The 21709-nt window shown below is 47.9% G+C and overlaps 2 protein-coding genes across 7 annotated transcripts in view; both read right to left on the bottom strand.

Annotated features, from left to right (window-relative positions):
- CBS (cystathionine beta-synthase) overlaps positions 1–21709 on the bottom strand; it is a 225327-nt gene that overhangs the window by 80004 nt on the left and 123614 nt on the right. The gene's annotated exons all lie outside the window — the stretch shown is intronic.
- Positions 1–21709, bottom strand: part of ERVH48-1 (endogenous retrovirus group 48 member 1, envelope) — a 42883-nt gene that overhangs the window by 5991 nt on the left and 15183 nt on the right. Inside the window, exons 2-3 of one of the 6 annotated variants that reach the window (XM_032174425.2) lie at positions 13404–13736; positions 1899–2369 (exon numbers count right to left, since the gene is read on the bottom strand). The exons of 1 other annotated variant lie outside the window; for it this stretch is intronic. The gene's annotated coding sequence lies outside the window, so the exon portion shown is untranslated. Of the gene's footprint in view, positions 1–1898; positions 2370–13403; positions 13737–20934; positions 21021–21709 lie in introns of those variants that run through there. 4 more of the 6 variants (XM_058427906.1, XM_058427905.1, XM_058427903.1 and 1 more) reach the window with 4 other exon arrangements.

The following is a 21709-nucleotide window of genomic DNA, read 5'->3' as shown; positions in this document are numbered from 1 at the left end:
CAGCTTCTAAAGCTTGAGCCGGATATCGGGGATGGGTTGGGAGATGAACCAAAGGTTTAAGATAGTGGTTCCTTCTGGGCTGGCTGGGTCTAGGTTGGTATATTTTCTCATGGCTTCCATTAAACAAGAGAGGAAGAAGGGCTGGGTTTTCGTCAGGACCTTGGGTGATTTCTGAAAGTTTTTCATAGTTTACCACTTTATGGGCACCCTTTTTGAGTCCTGCAAGGAGACACACAATCATGTGGTCTTGATGGCAGCATCCAAAGGCCCCATCTTGATAATCCCAGTGGGGGTCCTGGCTGGGGACTGCCTGTGTGCCAGTAGGCTGGGCAGCAGCTTGGTGATTAATTGTATCAGCATGTGCCTGAGCTAGGGTCCAGATACGGTCCCAGTCTTCTGGGGTGAGGGTGGAAGAGAGGATAACTAGAGGTCATGCCAAGTTAGTTCATAAGACTGGGTGAGGTACTGAAACTCTCTAACAGAAGAGGCAGGGTCTTCTGGGGACAAACCGAGTCTTTTGTGAATTCCAGAGCGATCAGTGAGGGAGAAGGGAACACGAACTCTAACAATACCTTCAGTTCCTGCTACTTCCCGAAGGGGGCATCCTAGCACAGACGCTGAAGTAAGGGTGGGGCATGGGCCAAAAATAATGCCTGAACGAGTACGGGCGGGGGAGAAAGAAAAGCCGGAAGTGGTTCCTGCTGAGGGTTTGAAGGGGGAAGGGGGGTTGAGTTAATAGGCAGCAGAGGATAGACAGGAGCGGAAGGTGGCGGGGTGGGTTTACAGGCCTCAGGAGAGAGCAGTGGGGGAGGAGAATGGGTACAGGCAGTGCAAGAATTGTCCTGAAGAGAGGATGGTATAGGAAAAGAAGTGGATACTCTTCCTCTTGGAGGCGGTGCTGGCTGGGAAGACAAAGAGGAGGCTTGGGGGGTTAAAGAAGACAGTTGAGAGGAAGAGGTAGGGGCTGCAAGGGGTGGACAGCAGTTGGCTGGATCCAACAAGGAAAAAGAGTTAGGGTCGGGAGGAGAAAGGCGATCAGGGCGGCGAGAATGGAGGGGAAGGATTTGAATAGGTGAGCAAGGATTGCAGAGGCCAGGTTGTAATCTGAGTGCGAAAAAGGCCTGGATGTAAGGAATTTCTCCCCATTTTTCCAGCCGTCAGCAATAATGGCTTAAGTCAGTTACAATTGTAAAGTCGTATGTTCCATTTGCGGCCCATTTGGACCCATTGTCCAATTTGTACTGTGGCCAGACTGAATTGCAAAAAAAGAACAAGGTGCTTAGAGGGATATCTTGCCTGAGGCCTAAGGTTTGCAAGTTTTTCATGAGGCAGCCTAGAGGGTAGGCTCAGGAGAACGGGAAAAGCAGACCGTCCCAGACAGCCGGAGGGAGACGATAAAAGGAACATTCATCACCACTGCCTTTTTCATTCCCAGAATGGGATCAAATGGCTTAGAGTCCCCCTAAGACCAGATGATCAGCGAGTGCCTGGCACACGCCTTAGCATTTTTTTTTTTTTGAGACAGTCTTGCTCTGTTACCCAGGCTAGAGTGCAGTGGCGCGATCTCTGCTCACTGCAACCTCCACCTCCCGGGTTCAAGCGATTCTCCTGCCTCAGCCTCCCGAGTAGCTGGGATTACAGGGGCCTGTCACTGCGCCCAGCTAATTTTTGTATTCTTAGTAGAGACGGGGTTTCACCATGTTGACCAGGCTAGTCTCGAACTCCTGACCTCGTGAATCCAACGGCCTCGGCCCCACAAAGTGCTGGGATTACAGGCATGAGCCACCACGCCCGGCCATGCCATAGCCTTCTTGGACCCATGTTGGATTTTGGGGCTGGAGAAACCAAGAGAGGCCACGCGGATTTTTCCCTGTTAACCGGGCTCCCAGGAAACTTACCAGTAGGCGAGATCAGTGACCGATGTGCATACACAGAGAGGCGACTAGAGGCTGAGGAGCTTCCTTTGTCTGGCTGCTGTGGCCTGCTCTCCCAGATGGAGGGGTGGTAGGTCCACCGGGGACGTGGACTGAAGCCCCTCGCGGGTTTCAGGGCCAGATGCAAGGCTCTTGCATTGGTTGGAACCCCCAGAGCGCGTCAACAGACAACACGAGGCGGTGTGGAGCAACACGCTGTTTTAATGAGAGCCTGGGTGCAGACAGGCTGAGGCCTAAAATGGCATCAGCCCCAAGTGAGGAGGGGGCAGGGCTTTTATAGTCCTCTGCAAACAGGAATTGTCCTAGCCTGACGTGACTGCTGTGTAGTATCCGGACGGCCTCCCACTTGATCTTCAGAGTATGTGTCTTCCAGCCAGCTCTTTTCCTGCCTCTGCTATCTTGCTGCTGGCGCAAGTTTGCGCGTTGGGACTGGGCCTGAGGAGGAGGAGTTATTCATTCCCTCAAGCTTTCAGGCCCCTGGGAGAAACTTTCAATCAGGACTTCCTGAGGCAGTGTCACAGGTGCCTGCCCAACCTTGGCAAAATAAACTTTCTAAATTAACAAGAGACCTGTCTCGGCCGGGCGCAGTGGCTCACCCCTGTAATCCCAGCACTTTGGGAGGCCCAGGCGGGTGGATCACGAGGTCAGGAGATCGAGATCGTCCTGGCTAACACGGTGAAACCCCGTCTCTACTAAAAATACAAAAAATTAGCCAGGCGTGGTTGCAAGCGCCTGTAGTCCCAGCTACTCGGGAGGCTGATCCAGGAGAATGGCCTGAACCCCGGAGGCGGAGCTTGCAGTGAGCGGAGATCGCGCCACTGCACTCCAGCCTGGGCGACAGAGCGAGACTCCGTCTCAAAAAAAAAAAGAGACCTGTCTCAGATTTTCCAGGTTCACACCCAAAATGGTCTCAAACTCCTGGCCTCAAGTAATCCATCAGCCTTGGCCTCCAAAAGTGCTGTGATTACAGGTGTGGGCCATTGTGCCTGGCCTTAAGTGTGATTTTTTTAAAATTCTGAGACAAGAGTCTAACTCTATTGCCCAAGCTGGACTGCAGTGGTGCAATCTTGGCTCAGTGCAACCTCCATCTCCCGAGTTCAAGCGATTCGTCTGCCTCAGCCTCCTGAGTACATGGGATTACATGTGCACGCCATCACGCCCAGCTAATTTTTTTTTTTGAGACGGAGTCGCCGTCGCCCAGGCTGGAGTGCAGTGGCACAATCTCAGCTCACTGCAAGCTCCGCCTCGCGGGTTCACGCCATTCTCCTGCCTCAGCCTCTCCGAGTAGCTGGGACTACAGGCGCCCGCCACCACGCTCGGCTAATTTTTTTTTTGTATTTTTAGTAGAGACGGGGGTTTCACCGTGGTCTCGATCTCCTGACCTCGTGATCCGCCTGCCTCGGCCTCCCAAAGTGCTGGGATTACAAGCGTGAGCCACCGCGCCCGGCCTACCCAGCTAATTTTTTTTTTTTTTTTTTTTTGGTAGAGATGGGGTTTCGCCATGTTGGCCAGGCTGGTCTCAAACTCTTGACCTCAAATGACCTCAAATGATCTGGCCTGCCTTGGCCTCCCAAAGAGCTGGAAGTATAGGCATGAGCCATCCGCGCCTGCCCACAAGTGAGTTTTTTGCTTTTTGTTTCTTTCTTTCTTTTTTTTTTTTTTTTTTTTTGAGATGTTGTCTCGCTCTGTCGCCCAGGCTGGAGTGCAGTGGTGCGATCTCGGCTCACTGCAAGCTCCGCCTCCCGGGTTCACGCCGTTCTCCTGCCTCAGCCTCCCGAGTAGCTGGGACTACAGGCGCCCGTGACCACGCCCGGCTAATTTTTTTGTATTTTTAGTAGAGACAGGGCTTCACTGTGTTAGTCAGGATGGTCTCGATTTCCTGACCTCGTGATTCGCCCGCCTTGGCCTCCTAAAGTGCTGGGATTACAGGCGTGAGCCACCGCACCCCGATTCCACAAGTGGATTTTTAAAGGAAAAAGAGGCAGTTGCTAAATTGCTCGCCAACAATTTACATTAAAATACATAAGCGATTTATTGGCTTGTTCTTTGTATCACAAATTCCACAAATTTACAAACATGATTGTAATGAGTGAAGCAGTTATTCAGGGACTACATGACTAAACAATTGCACTGGGCATGGGTGGAGGGCACGAGTGAAGTCCCGAGCTCAGGTCTCTCTGTGCAAGCCTAGCAGAGCACAGAACGCTCTGGGCTATCTTTTCACCTAGGGAATACTGTGGGCGGGACAAATCTGGGGGTATAGACAAGCTGGGGACGGCTGTGCCTCGCTGAGGGACTGACACAGGCAGCCAGTGTGTGAGCCCAAAGCTTCCAAGACACCTCTCAGCCAATGTGGAAAGTTTATTTTGCCGAGTTTACAGACGCGCCTGTGACAGCCTCAGGAGGACCTGAGGACGTGTGCCCAAGGTGGTCGGGCACAGCTTGCTTTCATACACTTCAGGGAGAAATGAGACATCAATGAATATGTGTGAGGCCAGCCGTGGTGGCTCACGCCTGTAACCCCAGCACTTTGGGAGGCCGAGGCGGGCGGATCACCTGAGGTCCAGAGTTTGAGACCAGCCTGGCCAACATGGTGAAACCCTATCTCTACTAAAAATAAAAAATTAGCCAGGCGTGGTGGTGGGTGCCTGCAGTCCCAGCTACTCGGGAGGCTGAGGCAGGAGAATGGCTTGAACCCGAGGGGTGGAGGTTGCAGTGAGCGGAGATCGCGCCACTGCACTCCAGCCTGGGCGACAGAGTGAGACTCCATCTCAAAAAAAAAAATAAGAGAGACAAAAGGCTGCATTCTTTTGAGTCGTTGGTCAGCCTTCCACTGAATACACAATTGAGTCTGGCTCAGTGAATCTGCATTTTTACATAAACAATAGGGCAGAGGAAGCAATCAGATGTGCATTTGTCTCAGGGGAGCCTCAGAGGGATGACTGAGTTGTCTGTCCTTTGTACACAACGAATTTTCCTGCGAGCAAATTGTGAGGGAGATATATATGTTCTTATCTTTGTACCTGTTTTATTTAGGAGTAGAATGGGAAGCAGGTTTTCCTGACGTAGTTCCCAGCTTGACTTCCCTTGGCTTAGTGATTTGCGGGTCCCGAGATTTATTTCCTTTCACAAGTGTCTTGAAACTGCCTTTGAAAAATGGTGACAGTAGGAGAAATCTGACAGAGTAGACTCCACCTTGCTTCTGATCTCTAGCGGTTCTTGCTCATTCCTGGGCGTAAGCCAAGCTAACCTTGGAGGAATTTCCTTTATAATTCAACTTGAAAGCAAGGATGCTAATAATCCCTTCCTGACACTAACCCTCCTTGCTCAGGGACCAAAAACTGCCTTTCAAAGACTAATGAAAGGCCACAAGAATAATATTATGGGACAGGCCTGAATAAATGTAGGTGTAATTTCTTTCTTTCTTTCTTTTTTTTTTTTCTTTTTGAGACAAAGTCTCACTCTGTCACCCAGGCTGGAGCACAGCAGTGCTATCTCGGTTCACCACAACCTCTGCCTCCTGGGTTCAAGCGATTCTCCTGCCTCAGCCTCCCAAGTAGCTGGGACTACAGGCGTGTGCCACCATGCTCAGCTAATTTTTGTATTTTTAGTAGTAACGGGGTTTTGCTATGTTGGCCAGGCTGGTCTTGAACTCCTGACGTTGTGATCTGCCCATCTCTGCCTCCCAAAGTACTGGAATTTCAGGCATGAGCCACCGTGCCTGACAGTATAGTTTCTTTCTTTCTTTCTTTTTATTCAGACAGGGTCTCACTCTGTTGCTTAGGCTGGAGTACAGTGGTATGAACTCGGCTCGGTTGCAACCTCCATCGCCTGAGCTCAGGTGATCCTCCTGCCTCAGCCTCCTAAGTAGCTGGGACTACAGGTGCATGCCACCATGCCCAGCTAATTTTTTGTATTTTTTATAGAGATGGGGGTTTCACCGTGTTGCTCAGGCTGGTCTGGAACTCCTGGGCTCAAAGGATCTTCCCACCTTGGCCTCCCAAAGTGTTGGGATTACAGGCATGAGCCACTGCTCTGGGCATGTAATCCTTTACCGCCCAGGAACCATATAGCCAGAGGCAGCTGGATTTGTGATTTCCTCAATTGCTCCAATAGATAATATCACTATTGTAGAACCTAAGACTGGCCTTTTTTTCTTTTTGAGACAGTTTCACTTTTGTCTCCCAGGCTGGAGTGCAATGGCATGATCTCAGATCACTGCAACCTCTGCCTCCTGGGTTCAAGCCATTCTGCCTCAGCCTCCCAAGTAGCTGGGATTATAGACACCCGCCACCACCCCTGGGTAATTTTTGTGTTTTTAGTAGAGACAGGGTTTCATCATATTGGCCAGGCTGGTCTCAAACTCCTGACCTCAGATGATCCACCCACCTCAGCCTCCCAGGGTGCTGGGATTACAGGCGTGAGCCACTGTGACCAGACAAGATTGGTCTTTTGAGATTTTTTTTTTCAAACTTTCTGGTGTGAACCCCAAATATATGAGACTGGTCTCAGTCAATTTAGGAAGTTTATTTTGTCAAAGTTAAGGACACATGCTGTGACACAGCCTCAGGTGGTCCTGATAACATGTGCCCAAAATGGTCGGGGCACAGTTTGGTTTGACATATTTCAGGGAGATGTGCAACGTCAATCAATATATGTAAGATGTCCATTGGTTCGGCCTGGAAGGGCAGGACAACTTGAAGCAGGGAGAGGGCTCCCAAGTCATAGGTAGATAAGAGACAAATGGTTGTGTTCTTTTGCATTTCTGACTAGCCTTTACAAAGAGGCAACCAATATGCATTTATCTCAGCGAGCAGAGGGATGACCTTGACTAGCGTGGAAGGCAGGTTTGCCAGGAGCAGTTCCCAGCTTGACTTTTCCCTTTGTGATTTGGGGGTCCCTAGATTTATTTTCCTCTGACACTGGCAACTGAGTGGCCCTACTGGGACCCGTGACTCATGACCCAGCCAATCCTGTGGCCCCACCCAGAGGCAGACTCAGCACAGGAGGACTGTCCTCCATACCTGTAAGATTTCTTTTTTTTTTTTTTTGAGACGGAGTCTCGCTGTGTCGCCCAGGCTGGACTGCAGTGGCGCAATCTCGGCTCACTGCAAGCTCCACCTCCTGGGTTCGTGCCATTCTCCTGCCTCAGCCTCCCTAGTAGCTGGGACTACAGGCGCCCGCCACGATGCCCGGCTAATTTTTTGTATTTTTAGTAGAGACGGGGTTTCACCATGTTAGGATGGTCTCGATCTCCTGACCTCGTGATCCACTCGCCTCGGCCTCCCAAAGTGCTGGGATTACAAGCGTGAGCCACCGCGCCGGGCCTAAGATTTCTTTTTCTTTTATATTTATATATATATATATAATATTTTTATTATACTTTAAGTTCTAGGGTACATGTGCACAACGTACAGGTTTGTTACATATGTATACATGTGCCATGTTGGTGTGCTGCACCCATTAACTCGTCATTTACATTAGGTATATCTCCTAATGCTATCCCTCCCCACTTCCCCCATTTTTTTTTTTTTTTTTTTTTTTTTTTTTTTTTGAGACAGGGCCTGGCTCTATTCTCGAGGCTGGAGTGCTGGAGTGCTGGAGTGCAGTGGCACTATCACAGTTCACTGCAGCCTCCAACTCTGCAACTGAAGTTATCCTCCCACCTCGGCCTCCCAAGTAGCTAGAACTACAGGCATGTGCCACCACGCCTGGCTAATTGTTTTGTTGTGGTGGTGGTGGTGATTGTTTTAGAGATGGAGTTTCACTCTTGTTGCCCAGGCTGGAGTGCAGTGGCACAATGTCGGCTCACTGCAACCTCCACCTCCTGGGTTCAAGCCATTCTCTTGCCTCAGCCTCCTGAATAGCTGGGACTACAGGCATGCACCACCACACCCGGCTAATTTTGTATTTTTAGTAGAGACAGGGTTTCTCCATGTTGGTCAGGCTGGTCTAGAACTCAGGTTATCCACCGTGGCCTCCCAAAGTGCCAGAATTACAGGTGTGAGCCACTGCGCTCGGCTGTTGTTATTGTGTTTTTGTTGTTGTTTTTTGAGATTGAGTCTCGCTCTGTTGCCCAGGCTGGAGTGCAGTGGCACAATCTCGGCTCACTGCAACCTCTGCCTCTCGGGTTCAAGCAATTCCTTGTGCCTCAGCACCCCTATTAGCTGGGATTACAGGCATGCCCCACCATGCCCCACTAATTTTTATATTTTTAGTAGAGATGGGGTTTCACCATGTTGGCCAGGCTGGTCTCCAACTCTTGACCTCAGTTGATCCACCCGCTTCAGCCTCCCAAAGTGCTGGGATTACAGGCATGAGCCACCACACCACTCCCTGGCTAATTTTTTTTTTAATTTTTTGTAGATAAGGGTTTCACTATGTTGCCCAGGCTGGTCTCTAACTCCTGGCCTCAAATGATCCTCCTGCCTCAGCCTCCCAAAGAGCTGGGATTACAGGCATGAGCCGCAGTGCCCAGGTGATACCCCTGTCATTTCATCTCTAACCATTTAGCTGCACCCATTCCCTAGCTCCATGCCTACCAGATTGTCCATAAAAACCCTAACCTGCAAGCCTTTGGTGAGACTGATTTGAGTAGGAACTCCGTCTCCCACGGGGCTGGCCTCACGTTAATTACACTCTTTCTTTACTGCAATACGGCAGTCAGTCTCAGTGACCTGATGTTATCTCTGCGGCAGGCAGGAAGAACCCATCAGGGAATCATAGTCTTGCTGTAAACATGGGGAGAAAGTGGCTGATCAGAGGGAAGCTTTTTTGTACTTCTGAGTCAGTCAAGGCCTGACCCACAGATCCGCATGGCAGGATCCTTCTGGAGGCTCCTCAGGGCCACAGAGCAGCTTCCTGCACCACTGGGTCGTCTGTTCCCATGATGCCAGCCCAGTGGAGGGAGTAGAACCACTGCACTGAGGGATGCAGTCCTACTGCTCCACACAGGCACCCACTACTCTTTTTTTCTAATTTTTTAGAAACGAGGTCTCACCATGTCGTCCTGGCTGGAGTACAGTGGCATGATCACAGTGAGGGAAGACAGAGACCCTCTCATATTGTTTTATACTCAGAAAAAGAAAGAGAAGCGAAACTAAAGGCAGGTAGCCCGGCGCCTAGGAACCAGACCCGAAACCAGGCCTGGGCCTGCCTGACTTAAGCCTGGTAGTTAAAATTCGACCCCTGACCTAGCAACTGTTGTTATCTATAGATTCCAGACATTGTATGGAAGGACATTGTGAAACCTCCCGTTCTGTTCTGTTTCACTCCGACCACCGGTGCTGCCAGCCCCTGTCACGTACCCCCTGGCTTGCTCAATCGATCACGACCCTCTCATGCAGACCCCCTTAGAGTTGTGAGCCCTTAAAAGGGACAGAAGTTGAGCACCCGAGGAGCTCGGATTTTAAGACGCTAGCCTGCCGATGCTCCCAGCTGATTAAAGCCGCTCCCTTCACTATCTTGGTGTCTGAGGGGTTTTGTCCGCAGCTCGTTCTGCTACAACAGCTCACTATAATCTCAAACTCCTAAGCTCCAGTGATTCTCCTGCCTGTGAAAGGAAAATAAATCTTGCCCCTCCCCCCACCCCAAATCACTAAGGTAAAGGGAAAAGTCAAGCTGGAAACTGCTTAGGGCCAACCTGCCCTAAGCAAAGTCACCCCTCTGCTCACTGAGATAAATGCATATCTGATGGCCTCCTTTGGAAAGACTAATCAGAAACTCAAAAGAATGCAACCATTTGTCTCTCTCCTACCTGTGACCTGCAAGCCCCCTCCCCGCTTCCAGTCTTCCTGCCTTTGCTTCCAGTTGTCCTGCCTTCCCGAACCAATGTACTTCTTACCTATATTGATTGATGTCTCATGTCTCCCTAAAATGTATAAAACCAAACTGTGCCCCGACCACCCTGGGCACGTGTTGTCAGGACCTCCTGAAGCTGTGTCGCGGGTGCGTCCTCAACCTTCGCAAAGTAAACTTTCTAAATTAACTGAGGCCTGCCTCAAATTTTCAGGGTTCACATGCCTTAGCCTCCCGAGTAACTGGGACTATAGGCACGTGGACCACCCCCGACTAATTTTGTTGTTGTTGAGACAGAGTCTAGCTTTATTGCCCAGGCCGGTCTCCAACTGCTGGGCTCAAGCGATCTTCCCCCCTCTGCCTCCCAAAGCGCTGGGATTACAGCCATGAGCCACCATGCCCGGCCTTCTTTTTCTCTTTCCAGCATTGGCTTTGAAATCTTATGAAATCCAAACGGATGGGAGCCTAGGCTAACAAGTATGTCTTGATGGTTTTTGTTCATCAGAACCCTTGCCAAGACTTTTATTTTTAAATGTACGGCTTAAAATATATCATCCTCGGCCCTGAGCCAATGAGAGGAAGCCAAGGTAAAACACTATCTTCTCCAGGACATATGGAAAGTTGCTGCTGCCGGAGTAAGGGAGAGATTCTAGAAAGGACATTCTAATGCAACAGGCAAAGTTTCATGGCACCAACAGCTATTTTCCAGGAAAGAATCTTTAAACTATGGAGTTTATGCAAAGAAAGAAAGGGGGGAAAAAGATTTCTGCAAACTGACCTAAGCCCTGGGACTCCGAACCTTCCTATCCGAGGAAAGGGAAGGGGGGCTCCGAGGGCCTCTGCGGGACACAGGTGCAATGTTGACCTGCTGCTCTCAGTGAGGCTCCTCTGCATGGAGAGCCCTTCCTTGGCCTGAGTTGTACTTAAAAGCAGGCCCTTGTCTTTCTTTTTTTTGAGACAGGGTCTCATCTGTCCCCCAGGCTGGAGTGCAGTGGCCTGACCTTGGCTCACTGCAACCTCCACCTCCCGGGTTCAAGCGATTCTCCCACCTCAGCCTCCCAAGTAGATGGGACCACAGGCGTGCATCACCACGCCCAGCTCATTTTTCTATTTTTTGGTAGAGGCAAGGTTTCACCCTCTTGGCCAGACTGGTCACAAACTCTTGACCTCAAGTGATCTTCCTACCTCAGCTTCCCAAAGTGCTGAGATTTCAGGCTTGAGCCACTGTGCCCAGCCCAGGCCCTTGTCTTTCTCATGGCTTTCAGTTTCCACCCTTCCTCCTTTTTCCTTGTGCCACTGAGCACTTTAAAAATCCTAATTGTGTCACCAGACGGGGTTGCAAACTAAGGCATCTACTTGCGGGAGTCAGCCTAAGCCAGCTCATGGGGTTTGAATTCTTTTGTTTTTGTTTTTGAGACAGAATTTTGCTATCATTGCCGAGGCTGGAGTGCAATGGTGCGATCTCAGCTCACTGCAACCTCTGCCTCCTGGGTTCAAGCGATTCTCCTGCTTCAGCCTCCCAAGTAGCTGGGATTACAAGCATGTGCCGCCAAGCCTGGCTGATTTTTTTGTATTTTTAGTAGAGATGGGATTTCTCCATGTCGGCCAGGCTGGTCTCGAACTCCCGACCTCAGGTGATCCACCCACCTCGGCCTCCCAAAGTGCTGGGATTGCAGGCTTGAGCCACAGCGCCCGGTCGAAGTATTTTTAAGGTGTATTTTGCAGCATCTTTTGATGCTCTTCATACTTTTTTCAATCTTTCAGTTATTTAAGTGCATCATTCTCTTTCCACGATCTCAGCACCCTGAGGGTTTCTGCTTCTCTTCTGCCCCTTTGATGAATGCTCTATTTATGATTCTTCTTGTAAAACTGAACACCTTTGGTGGCTCTTCCACTCAGTCCAGCTTGAGCCACACTGCCTGGAGGCCAGGGTGATCCTGGGATGTCACAAGGGCAGTGAAGGGACCCTTTGTTACAGGAAAGGGGTCCAGATCCAGACCCCAAAAGAGGATTCTTAGATCTCGTGTAAAAAAGAATTCAGGGCCAGTCCGTAAAGTGAAACAAGTTTATTAAGAAAGTAAAGGAATAAGGGAATGGCTACTCCAAAGATGGAATAGGAATAGGACTAGGAAATGGCGTGCAGTGCTACTAGATAGTCAACGTTTCAGATTTTTGAATTTATTGTTGGAGTTGGGTGTCATTAGAAAAAAAATACGAAAAGAGACGGTTAGCAGTGCAATTGAAGACATGTTAGGTTAATATATAATGTATGAGTCTGTGTAATGGATAGTTTTTATTCATCATAAAATTTTCAAAAGACTCACAGATGTGTGGCCCTTGCAGCTGTTCTTCCCTCGCTAACAGCGTTAGGCTCTGACTCAGAGAGGAGTTTTGTGCCAAAGAATTCTGGCAGCATCTACAGTTCTTGTGATATTCCCAGTGAGGAAATCGTTCACTGTGAGTAGGGGCGACGATGGCAAGACGATCCAGGCGGATTGGGAAGGAGTCCGGGAAGAAAGAAGACTGAGCCCCGGGCACATGAAATGGATCAGCCTCAAAATTCTTACCTTTCTTTTAAATCTTTCTATTTACAAAGGCTTGTTTTTGTTTTTGTTTGAGATGGAGTTTCACTCTGTCGCCCAGGCTGGAGTACAGTGGCACTATCTTGGCTCACCACAACCTCCGCCTCCCAGCTTCAAGCGCTTCTCCTGCCTCAGCCTCCTGAGTAGCTGGGATTACAGGCGCGCCACCACACATGGCTAATTTTGTATTTTTAGCAGAGATGGGGTTTCTCCGTGTTGGTCAGGCTGGTCTCAAACTCCCGACCTCAGGTGATCTGCCAGCCTCGGCCTCCCAAAATGCTGGAATTACAAGTGCGAGCCACCGCACCCGACCCTGCTTTTGTCTTTTGACATGGAGTCTCGCTCTGTCACCCAGGCTGGAGTACAATGGCACGATCCTGGCTCACTGCGCCTTCCACCTCCCAGGTTCAAGGGATTCTCCCGCCTCAGCCTCCCTGGATTACAGGTGCCCACCGCCACAACCAGCTAATATTTGTATTTTTAGTAGAGATGGTGTTTCACCATGTTGACCAGGCTGGTCTCAAACTCCTGACCTGAGGTGATCCACCTGCCTTGGCATCCCAAAGTGCTGAGATTACATGTGTCCCTTAGTACAGGAAGGGCCATTTTTTTCCTTTCTGAAGGTGGACTGGATCTTTTTCATTTTTTTAATCCAAGTGGCCTAAATGACACAAGACCAGTATTTATATTTATTTCCACACAGTGCTAATTTATGACAGATGTATTTATTTTCTGCCATATAACCTCTTTTCTAATTAAAAGAACCACACCTTATTCCTAACTTATTACTATTAATGACAGCACAGGCATTAAATTTTAAGGTGACTTGTTTGGGCACCCCTTTTTCTTCTGTTTTGGCTAACACTTCAGTCGTATCGTTTATGAGTCCCCACCAGTCCTCAGTCCTTAATCTTATTTTAAAAACTGTGGTCATGGGAGGGTCAGATGGGTCACAACACACATCAGATTGGTCATTTCCTGGGCTACATACTTTGTATAGAATAACATTATACAAACAAGTTCTTTTTAGAGTTCCAGTACACTTATAATAACTATAAAATAATAGGACCATAGCAACCTTTTGTCCTACCTCAGTGCCTTGATGTATACAATGGGAATAGTCCTTAGTCCGAGGAAGGTCACTTGAAGTCCTTACTGTAAAAGTCCAAATGTTAAGGAAAATGAGTCCCACAGTGAGTTTTCTCATGCTTCGGCTGTGTGCGGACCACTCAGCTTCCAGGTGTGACTGCAGTAGGGCTTGTCATCTTCTTCAGAGTCACTTTGCAGGGGCTGGCGAAGCTGCTCCCGTCCACATACTGCTCACAGTCTACTGATGTTCCAGGATGGTCTCAGAGGTCGGGCCTGCTAGAATCAACTGAGTCCAACACCTTGACACAGTTATGTTCAACTGGGCTCTCTGATACTGGGAGAAAGGTGGTGGGGTTTAGAGTGTTGCAAACTTCAGTGGTTATGTGGGGATTTTCACACAGCATGCTTTGGTACTTGGTTAATCTAGCATTTGTTAACCAATGATATCCTTTGGTATTTATTAAGGTTACCACAGCATGGGGGGCTCTTTTTTTTTTTTTTTTTTTTTTTTGAGACGGAGTCTCGCTCTGTTGCCCAGGCTGGAGTGCAGTGGAGCAATCTCGGCTCACTGCAAGCTCTGCCTTCCGGGTTCACGCCATTCTCCTGCCTCAGCCTCTCCGAGTAGCTGGGACTACAGGCGCCCGCCACCGCGCCCGGCTAATTTTTTGTCTTTTTTTAGTAGAGACGGGGTTTCACCGTGTTAGCCAGGATAGTCTCGATCTCCTGACCTCGTGATCCGCCCGCCTCGGCCTCCCAAAGTGCTGGGATTACAGGCTTGAGCCACAGCGCCCGGCCCATCCCTTTTTTTTTTTTTGCTGTATGAACAGCAGTCTTGGTGGTTAGCAGCACAAGGTAGGGTCCTTCCCAGGCTGGCTTCAGTTTTTCTTCTTTCCACCCTTTAATGAGAATGTGATCTTCAGGCTGGTGCTGATTTACTGGAAATTCTAGGAGTGGTACAGGTGCTAAAAGACTTTCAGTTTTTGAGAGAAAGGAAAGTGGAAGATAAACCAATATAATATAATTTTTAAAAACTGACCTTTTGTTTTAAATGTGGGGACCTTGGCAGTGGACTTTAAAGTCCTTAGTGTCTTTTTACTAAGAAATTTCCTTTAGCACCTATTTTTATTAGTTTTTAAACTAAAGAAAGCCAAATACCATTTTACATTTAACAATGCTTCTTGTATGATTTTTATACCAGATAAGCTAAATGTTCTCTTTATATTAGTGTGTTATTAATGTTAAATCTAATTTTAATAAAAACTTGACATATTTATCTAATTTTTAATGTTTGATCATAAGTTAAGATTTTATAGACTCTTTTTAACCTTTTATAATTTTTGCTAAAGAGCAGGTTGGTGCTTTAAGAAAAACCTGTTATGCTTTTACTTTAACGTCCAGTTCACAGAAAAACTGGATGATACTTCTTTGACTTTAGCAAATATGTTTACACACAGAATTTTCTTTATAATTAACATTTTAAAACTTGCTTGCCGGGCACAGTGGCTCACGCTTGTAATCCCAGCACTTTGGGAGGCCGAGGCGGGCGGATCACGAGGTCAGGAAATCGAGACCACGGTGAAACCCCGTCTCTACTAAAAAATACAAAAGATTAGCCGGGCGTGGTGGCGGGCGCCTGTAGTCCCAGCTACTCGGAGAGGCTGAGGCAGGAGAATGGCGTGAACCCGGGAGGCGGAGCTTGCAGTGAGCCGAGATTGGGCCACTGTACTCCAGCCTGGGTGACAGAGCGGGACTCCGTCTCAAAAAAAAAAAAAAAAACTTGCTTAAACCTTCAAAACAATAAATTTTTTTAACTTTTTTTTTGAGACGGAGTCTTGCTCTGTCGCCCAGGCTGGAGTGCAGTGGCACAATCTCGGCTCACTGCAAGCTCCGCCTCCCGGGTTCACGCCATTCTCCTGCCTCAGCCTCTCCGAGTAGCTGGGACTACAGGCGCCCGCCACCACGCCCGGCTAATTTTTTGTATTTTTAATAGAGACCGGGTTTCACCGTGGTCTCGATCGCCTGACCTCGTGATCCGCCCGCCTCGGCCTCCCAAAGTGCTGGGATTACAAGCGTGAGCCACCGCGCCCGGCCTTTAACTTTTTAATGTAGGTAAAAATGTACATTCTTATGCCTCCTTATAATCCTTCTACGAAAGGTATATTTTACTTTTCTTATACACCTTGAACATAAACTGTTTGTTTTTTTTTTTCAATAGTTTTACATTCAGGAGGTCTAGTTACTTTTAAATTATACAACATTTTTTGCATAAATTCTTTTTTATAACATTTTTCTCTTTCTTGACTTTTGCAGACAATTCTTCGACATGCCTCAACTTTCTGACTTATTACAAATATTTTTTTCTTTAAACAACCAGTTAATTTATTTTAGGACAAGAATTTGCCATATAATACTCTTTTTATATAAATTCTGCCCCCCCTCTTTTTTCCTTTTTTTTTTTTTTCCCCTTAGGATACTTCTGAACTGGTGAGCTGTGCTCACAATGAGGTTTCCTCTAAAAGTTATCCTTTTTCCTTTTTTTGTTAGCAAAGCAGCTGCCGCTACAGATTGAATGCATTTGGGCCATCCGCGGGTTACTGGTTAAGGATTTTTGATAGGAAGGCCTCAGTGCTTTCGGGATACGCCCTTGTTTACACTGACAACAAAGTGGTATTAGAGTGTTACAGGGTTACGGAGAATACCTTCAATTATCAATTATAGGTTTTAAATTTACCTTGGCTTTTATTTATTTTTTTATTTTTTTTATTTTTTGAGACAGAGTCTTGCTCTGTCGCCCAGGCTGGAGTGCAGTGGCGTGACCTTGGCTCACTGCAAGCTCTGCTTCCCGGGTTTACCTTGGCTTTTAAAGAATAGGGTACACTTTTTGTTTTAACTCCATGTATATCTCTCTCTTTCTTTCTGTCTTTGATTTTGTCTCTCTCTTTTTGACTTTCCTTTTGCCTCTCTCTGCCTCTCTCTTTCTCTCTCTCTTCTTGACTCCCTCTTTGTCTGTCTCTTCCTCTCTCTCTTTTCCTCTCTGTCTCTTTCCTTTCTCTCTCTCTCTGCTGGTTTTTCCTTGCCTCTGCCAGCCGCTTATGCTGCTGTTCTCTCAACCACTGTGTATTGGGGGCGGGGGGTCTAAAACCATCTGTAACCAAGTGTCTATGTTCCCTGGTCTGGGTTCCCTGGCTTACAGGTTACTTTGTGCCATACCTTTGAAACAAGGGACCTGTCCAGGCTTCCTTCTAATGGCCGGCCTACCTCTAATGCTGGCCGGTCTATCTTACACAGAGTTGTTTTAAGTTTTCCTAGTGTCGTAGAACTCCATAGTCTCCCAGTACTCCATAGTCTCCCTTAAATTCTTTTTTGAAATTTTCCAACGTAGTTCCTAGTAGGGTGGGCTTATTTGTGCCTGACCTATGCTTCTTCGAGACAAAATACCACGCTCACTCCACATGCACACCACAAAACAAAGAACGGGTAAAAAGGGCACACACACACTTTTGCAGTTTGCACCAAACAAAAATCAAAACCAAAATCAGAGTAACCAGAAATCTAAGCCAGGTCAAAACCAAAACCAAAGTATCAAGCAATCCAAGTCAAGTCAAAAACAAAAACCAAAGGGCTGGTACAGGCACACCGTGGGTGATCAGGCCACGCTTCCACTCAAACGGAGTGGGCAAGTTTCAAAGACTAGTCTTACCAAGTTTCAGATGTCCACACTCCAAGTGCCCGTTCCTTCCTGGTGTTCAGCCACTGCATTGATCCTCTACAGGGGCCTGCCACACACTGCTCTGGCGAGGCATTCCACCAGGACAAATGCCTCGTATTCCTTATATCCTCAGGGGATGTTACTTCTAATGTCACACGAGGTGTTCTCCCTGTGTTATATTTCGTAATATCCTAGGGCAACTTTAGTTTTAATGACACTGGGTTGTACACATTGTGACATTATTCATGATATTCTAGAAAGGTGTTACTCCTAATGTCATAGGGATGTAAACCCTGGGATAGTATTCATAATTTCCCAGGGGTCTGTACTCCTAATGTCACAGAAGATAACACCCTGTGACATTACTCGTAATATTCTAGCGAGATGATACTCCTAATGTCACAGGTGTTGTACACCCTGTGATATTATTCTTACTATTCTAGGGGGGTGTTACTCTTATTGTCACAGGTGTGTTCCTTCTGTGATATTATTGAAAATATGCTAGCAGGATATTACTACTAATGTCACAATATGTATACACCTTGTGATATTATTAGTAATATTCTGGGGGGATGTTACCCCTAACATTATAGGGGTGTACACCCTGTGATATTGTTCCCAATATTGTAGGGGGATGTTACTCCTGTCACAGGTGGTGTACACCCTTCGATATTATTTGTAATCTTATAGAGAGATATTACTTTAAATATCACAGTGGGTGTACACACATGGGGTACACCCACTGGGATATTATTTGTAATATCTTAGATATAACTCCTAATATCCCAGTGGGTGTACCCCATGTGTGTACACCCTGTGATATTATTTGTAATATCCATGGTAAACATTACTTCCAGTATCCCACAGAGGGTACACCCTGTGATATTTTTCATAATATTGTAGGGAGATATTGCTTCTAATAACACACTGGGTGTACACCATGTGTGTACACTCTGTGATATGATAGCTTATATCCTAGGGAGATATTCCTTCTAATATCACAGTGAGTGTACACCCTGTGATATCATTCGTAATATCCTAGAAAGATGTTGCTGCTAATATCACAGAGGGTGTGCACCCAGTGACATTATTCATAATATCCTAGTGGCTGGGCGCGGTGGCTCACGCTTGTAATCCCAGCACTTTGGGAGGCCGAGGCAGGTGGATCACGAGGTCAGTAGATCGAGACCATGGTGAAACCCGGTCTCTACTAAAAATACAAAAAATTAGCCGGGCGTGGTGGCGGGCGCCTGTAGTCCCAGCTACTCGGAGAGGCTGAGGCAGGAGAATGGCGTGAACCCGGGAGGCGGAGCTTGCAGTGAGCCGAGATTGCGCCACTGCACTCCAGCCTGGGTGACAGAGCAAGATTCTGTCTCAAAAAAAAGAAAAGAAAAGAAAAAGAAAATTTGTGGCCGGGCACGGTGGCTCACGCCTGTAGTCCCAGCACTTTGGGAGGCCAAGGTGGGCAGATCACGAGGTCAGGAGTCCGAGACCAGCCTGGCCAACATAGTGAAACCAGGTCTCTACTAGAAAAAAATACAGGCCGGGCGTGGTGGCTCACACCTGTAATCCCAGCACTTTGGGAAGCCAAGGCTGGTGGATCACGAAGTCAGGAGATCGACACCAGCCTGACCAACATGGTGAAACCCTGTCTCTACTAAAAATACAAAAATTAGCCGGGTGTGGTGGCAAGGGCCTATAATCCCAGCTACTTGGTAGCCTGAGGCAGGAGAATTGCTTGAACCTGGGAGGCGGAGCTTGCAGTGAGCCGGGATCACCCCACTGCACTCCAGCCTGGGCGGCAGAGTCAGACTCCGCCTCAAAAAAAAAAAAAAAAAAAAAATACAAAAAATTAGCCGGGTCTGGTGGCGCGCGCCTGTAACTCCATCTACTCGGGAGGTTGAGCCAGGAGAATGGCTAGAACCTGGGAGGCAGAGGTTGCAGTGAAATGAGATTGTGCCACTGCACTCCAGCCTGGGTGACAGAGCGAGACTCCGTCTCAAAAAAGAAGAAGAAAAAGAAAATTTAGCCGGGCGCGGTGGCTCACGCCTGTAATCCCAGCACTTTGGGAGGCCGAGGCGGGCGGATCACGACGTCAGGAGGTCGAGACCATCCTGGCTAACACGGTGAAACCCCGTCTCTACTAAAAATACAAAAAAATTAGCCGGGCGAGGTGGCGGGCGCCTGTAGTCCCAGCTACTCGGGAGGCTGAGGCAGGAGAATGGCATGAACCCCGGGGGGCGGAGCCTGCAGTGAGCCGAGATCGCGCCACTGCACTCCAGCCTGGGTAAAAAAAATAATAATAAAATAAAATAAAATAAAATAAAAGAAAATTTAAAAAATCCTCAAGTGCGACGAGCTTAAAAAACAGAAAAAGGGTAGAAAATTTTAAAAGGAATTGTGTAAAAATTGGAAACTTTGAAAATGTTTTCGAAGATTTGAGACGGAGTCCCGCTCTGTCACCCAGGCTGGAGTACAGTGGCCCAATCTCGGCTCACTGCAAGCTCCGCCTCCCGGGTTCACGCCATTCTCCTGCCTCAGCCTCTCCGAGTAGCTGGGACTACAGGCGCCCGCCACCACGCCCGGCTAATCTTTTGTATTTTTTAGTAGAGACGGGGTTTCACCGTGGTCTCGATCTCCTGACCTCGTGATCCGCCCACCTCGGCCTCCCAAAGTGCTGGGATTACAAGCGTGAGCCACTGAGCCCGGCCTGAAAATTTTTTTTCTAAATCTTATATTGCTTTTAGAATTCTCTTTCCTCATTGAAAAACTTTTTTTTTTTTTTTTTAAATATATAACTAGTAAAACTGTCCCCCAGGGTTAGCAAGAATTCATACCTGGTTCTGGACAGAAATATAGTTCTAACTGTGAAAGGAAAGTCAGTTGCAGGACCCCACGCTGCCTCAGGCAAACCTGCCTCGCACTTTATTCCTAAGCAAGATTGCTACGAAGATAACAGGAAGCTACCTACCTTCCTCACCATTTCCCCCACAAGGAAATTCCTTGAGGGCCTCAAGATCTTTACCTTAAAACAGTTCTTTTGAATTTCACCTGGCAAGGTAAATTGGTAGCTCATCTTCACAGGTGTGGGACAAAGGACAGAATTCAGTCAGCCCTCTGCTGACCTGCGACAAACCTATATCTGATTGCTTCCTCTGCTCTATTGTTTATTTATTTATTGTTTATTATTTTTGGCTTATTTCTCCAAGACAAATGCCTTTTTTTTTTTTTTTTTTTTTTTTTGAGACAGAGTCTCACTCTGTCGCCCAGGCTGGAGTGCAGTGGCGCGATCTCGGCTCACTGCAAGCTCCGCCTCCCGGGTTCACGCCATTCTCCTGCCTCAGCCTCTCCGAGTAGCTGGGACTACAGGCGCCCGCCACCACGCCCGGCTAATCTTTTGTATTTTTTAGTAGAGACGGGGTTTCACCGTGGTCTCGATCTCCTGACCTCGTGATCCGCCCGCCTCGGCCTCCCAAAGTGCTGGGATTACAAGCGTGAGCCACCGCGCCCGGCCTGTCCTGCCTTTCTAGACCGAACCAATGTACATCTTACACATATTGATTGACGTTTCACATCTTTTTCTTTTTTGTTTCTTTTCTATTGTTTCTAACCTTCAGTATTCATATCATGTCTCTCTAAAATGTAAACACCACGCTATGCCCCGATCCTGTGGGGCACACATCCTCAGGACCCGGTGAGGCTGTGTCTCAGGCATGTCCTTAAATCTTGGAAAAATTTCCAGCCTGGACAACATGGTGAAACCTCGTCTCTACTAAAAATACAAAAATTAGCCGGGCGTGGTGGTGCACGCCTGTAATCCTACCTAATCAGGAGGCTGAGGCAGGAGAATCGCTTGAACTCGGGAGAAGGAGGTTGCGGTGAGCTGAGACGGCGCCACTGCACTCCAGCCTGGGCGACAGAGAGAGACTCTGTCTTAAAAAAAAAACAAAAAAGAAAACCTTGGCAAAATAAACTTTCTAAATTAATTGAGACCTGCCTCAGATACTTTTGGGTTCTTGTAACTAAGCATTAATCAGGCTGCACTTTAGCCCACTTCCTTGTAACTGAAAGTCCCGTAGCCATAGATACTGACCATTTGCACCTCTATTGTTCCCACAGATAGGATCTCTGACGTTAGAATCATAAGGCTTTCCTTTAAGAATTGCTTAAGATGTAGGCGGGGTGTGGTGGCTAATGCCTGTACTGCCAGCACTTTGGGAGAATGAGGCGGGTGGCTCACTTGAGGTCAGGAGTTTGAGACCAGCCTGGCCAATATGGTGAAACCCTGTCTCTACTAAAAATGCAAGGTGAGGCGTGGTTCCTCACGCCTGTAATCCCAGCACTTTGAGAGGCCGAGGTGGGCGGATCACCTGAGGTCAGGAGTTTGAGACCAGCCTGACCAACATGGAGAAACCCTCTCTCTACTGAAAATACAAAATTAGCTGGGTGTGGTGGCATGTGCGTGTAATCCTAGCTACTCAGGAGAATCGATTGAACCTGGGAGGCGGAGGTTGTGGTAAGCCAAGATTGCACCATTGCACTCCAGCCTGGGCAACAAGAACAAAACTCTGTCTCAAAAAAAAAAAAAAAAAAAAATC

Source organism: Hylobates moloch, unplaced genomic scaffold (genome assembly GCF_009828535.3).
Source record: "Hylobates moloch isolate HMO894 unplaced genomic scaffold, HMol_V3 SCAFFOLD_14, whole genome shotgun sequence".
Lineage (NCBI taxonomy): Eukaryota > Metazoa > Chordata > Mammalia > Primates > Hylobatidae > Hylobates > Hylobates moloch.
The sequence above is the reverse complement of the archived record's forward strand: the minus strand, read 5'-3'. Positions and strand labels throughout refer to the sequence as shown.